This window comes from Triplophysa dalaica, chromosome 7 (genome assembly GCF_015846415.1).
Source record: "Triplophysa dalaica isolate WHDGS20190420 chromosome 7, ASM1584641v1, whole genome shotgun sequence".
Taxonomy (NCBI): Eukaryota; Metazoa; Chordata; class Actinopteri; order Cypriniformes; family Nemacheilidae; genus Triplophysa; species Triplophysa dalaica.
This window is the reverse complement of record NC_079548.1, coordinates 22,616,952-22,620,629: the sequence shown is the minus strand read 5'-3', so window position 1 is coordinate 22,620,629 and position 3,678 is coordinate 22,616,952. Positions and strand designations below refer to the sequence as shown.

Sequence of the window (3,678 nt, the reverse complement as noted above, 5' to 3'; positions counted from 1 at the left end):
ACAAGTTCAATTTGCTTTTGTGGTTTATTCAATTATACGTTGTAAATGAAAGGATCTTTCAGAAACGTGTATTTAGAACACACAGCTCTGGACAGATAAAACAATACAAAAAAACATAGTTTCTTGACCCACAAAAACGGGGTTTTACCAATGAAAGAAAAGCACAACCTGTCTTATACAAGTTTAAGAAACACAAAAATACGACAAGCCCAGCTGTACGATATTACATTTTTAAATGTCAAAAAGAAAACGTCAAAAATACGGCAGTGGGGATACTGTACAAAGAAAACAACAAAATAAGTACATTATTTTATACCCATGTACAACTTAGACACATTATGATGTAAACAAAGCAAAACACTCACATAATGATGACCTCCTCAATCAATCACCACATAAAGGCAGTGACGTTGCACGGTTGAAATTCAGCCTACATATATCCTTGTATACTCTGTCTTTTAAACAAACAAATGATAAATATATTCAATAAAATATTCGTAAACTGAAATGTATATTGTTGCTAAACACAAACGGAACAGATTTACAGCACATGGTATGACGTCATATATACACGGACATTTACCACGACATAACCCACCTTACATTATACGTTTTTAACAAATGAACTACACAGTACACATTCAGAAATGTTTAATGTTAGGTATATTGCAAAATAAACACTTTATTTACCACGGGATGCTCTAAAATGCTTTCAAATTCCCGTACGAGTGCGTATCCTCTCTCACTGCACTTAGCACGTCTCACACGCTCGTGTGACGCATGCGCATTTCACTACACGCACCTAGACACTGCCCCCTGTCGCCAACTCTTGTAAATTACAGGTCATGCAAGGAAACTTCAAGGCTATTTACCACCCGGTTACATCTTGTTAGGTGAACTTAACGTTTGTATTTTGTTCCTTACTTTCCTGTGTACTTTTGTTCATTGGTTCCCCTTGATTGGTTTCCCGGGTGTGTCTTTTTTCCTTGTTATATCCCTCATTGGTTTTGTATATTTAGACCGCAGTGTTTCAGTTGTCCTCTGTGAGTTGATGTACTGGTTATGTTGGTGTTTCATGTTTTCAGTGTTCCTGGTTTCTTGTTTTCCTGTTCTTATGTTGTTTTGGTCCTTTGATTATTTTTTATTAAATGACTGAAACTGGATCCGCACTGGATTCCCATACCGTAACAGAACAACCAAAGATAATCTTCCATGAGATTGGAATTAACAATGTCGCATAGCCCTGCATCAGATGACTTCTTTGAAACTCCTCAAGTTTTTCAAAATTTTCTTCTACATTAAGCAATAATTCTGTGTACATGTTGCGTTGCTTTGACCTTTTTTGACCTTGCACTCCACAACTGGTCAACTGTCCAATTACAAGGCCTGCATGCAGCTATTGGTCTGTTGCTTGTCAATCATCATCCCTAGCATAAATTAGAAACAGGTTTGTTAAAAACAGTAGCAAATTACACCTACCTCTAAAACAATGGACAAAAGAAAGTCAAAATGAAAGGCCAGTCTGGTATCTTTGGGAAGCAGAATGTGAGACCGCAAAGTGTCACATGTCAGTGATAAATAAAGGTGCAAGCAATTAAGCAGCCCAATTTATCAGTTCCATAATGAATTTAAAGAAAGCAGAGTTTGTTCAGCTGAATTAATTGTCTACTATTATTCCACTATTAAAACTATTAAACAGAAGCATTTAAAGTAAAACAAGAGAAAAGTAAAACTCACGTTGTTGCAAAGCAGCTCAAACTAGACACCTACGCACAAGACAAAGCTGTGATGTGTGTTTGACTTACATGAATGCGTAAATTCCGTTTTGAGGGCATGTCAAACTGGATTACAGCGAGTAGGATTAAAATGGTCCCACCAGTCATTTATTCTGCCATTTTGAGAAGCGTTTAAATCTCATTCACACTTTCACATATTCAAACTTTCTGCCTCACAATGGAGTCCCATTAGAGCCAATGATGTCACTGATGTCAAAACTGGTTTCACACTTTTTCTGAATATACAGAAACAAAATGAAAAGAAGTTTTTAAGGAATCCACATTGTATATCCAAAGAGAATGTTCAAATACCAGCACACAAACAACAAGCTTTGAACTTCTCTTATGAGAAAACCGGTTTAAGGTCACTCGCATCGTCGACCCTGTTCAGCTTATTTGTTAGCGATAAAGATGGTGAGTGGGAAAGCTTTGACAATGGACCCACACACATTCTCAGACACACTCGACGACACATGACTGATAGAGCGAGCAGCAGATGGGAAATTGGTCTCTTATCAGCTTTACTCTCCTGCTCTTTGAACACATTCAGCACAAGGTCATCTGAACACAGGTCACTCTAGATGGCTCTCAGTCGATATTGGACCACAGAGATGGGAAACGCATTCCTGTCGCCGGGCTCCAGACACATTAATACTAACACAAACAATTCCTCCTGAATGTATAACTTACAAATGAGCCGTGCTGCTTGTTTTACTCTACAGGTGTGCACAGCAGGTGCATTATGGAACAGCGGGAGGCGACTAGTGTTATTTTGTAAACTGGATGAATCAGTGTCTTGAAATGCAGTATTTCAGGACAAGATGAGAAAAAAAGAGTCAATTGAATATTGATTTCATGTGCAAAATTGAAACATCCCCTTCATCAAAAACGGTTTACTTACTTTCCAAGAGACTCGATTCCAGCAGTAAATATTATCGCTGGACTGCAAAGTCATAAAGTTAATAGAAAATTAATGGAGGTAAATGTGGAAATGGTGAAAAGCCAGATGAAAGGTCACATCATTGAGGTCAACAGTTATTTACATAACTTTGGGTTTTGATAAACAGGATAAAATGACAAAACCTTCATATACTGTAGGTCCCTGTCATCCATCTATAAAGTAGTAAAGAACATGGATATATCTCCAGAATCAACCACAAACTGCTAAACTCTTAAAGATAAAGGTGCTTAAAAGGTTCTTCACAGCGAGGCCATAAAAGAACCATTTCTGGTTCCACTAAGAGCCATTCAGTCAAAGGTTCTTTAAAAAAAAACTCTCTTTCTTACTTTTTTATAATCTGAATATAATCTGATCACCAGAAAGTGAATCACCTTTTGTGAAACAGAAATGTTCTTCATAGAACCATAAGGTTTTTGTCAGGGGTTCCCAAAGTGGGGGTCACGAGGGCGGGGTCGCAAGATGATTTCCAGAAATCATTTTTTTCTTGCATTATTAGAAATAGGATATGTAATCAATAAGTGTATCAAAATATATAAAAATTAAATTATGTGCAAAATTTACCAGGCAAAAAAAGAGATCGGCTTTAGGAATTTCCTCCCCTTCGATCGTGATTCGTGACCCTTGAGGTGATAAAGTCACATCAACAACATTAGGTAATGCGCAGCAAGTCCATTTACAGCACCACCTTAAACAATTCTATGGGCACGCAGATTATTTTTCATGCTTTAAATAAAGGATATTCTTATTTGTCGAAACAAAACGTTGATTAATATCGACAAAAGAGCCAGTCCAGCGGAGGAGGGTGAAGAAGCGCAGCAGTCAGAGGGACCATCGTCCTCAGCAGTGTTGAATGTAACTAGGTAATAAGTAATTAGTTACTGTAATTGAATTACTTTTCCCTTGAACAAGTACCGTAAAGGATTACTCTTATTTTTCCTGTAA

General features: G+C 37.3%; 1 long non-coding RNA gene across 1 annotated transcript; it reads right to left on the bottom strand.

Annotated features, from left to right (window-relative positions):
- On the bottom strand, nt 1–877 carry LOC130426353 (uncharacterized). The gene is made up of 2 exons (XR_008907173.1): nt 366–877; nt 1–275 (listed from the first exon to the last, which is right to left on the bottom strand). It is a non-coding gene; the product is annotated as an uncharacterized LOC130426353 (long non-coding RNA).
- Nucleotides 878–3,678: the final 2,801 nt, after the last annotated feature.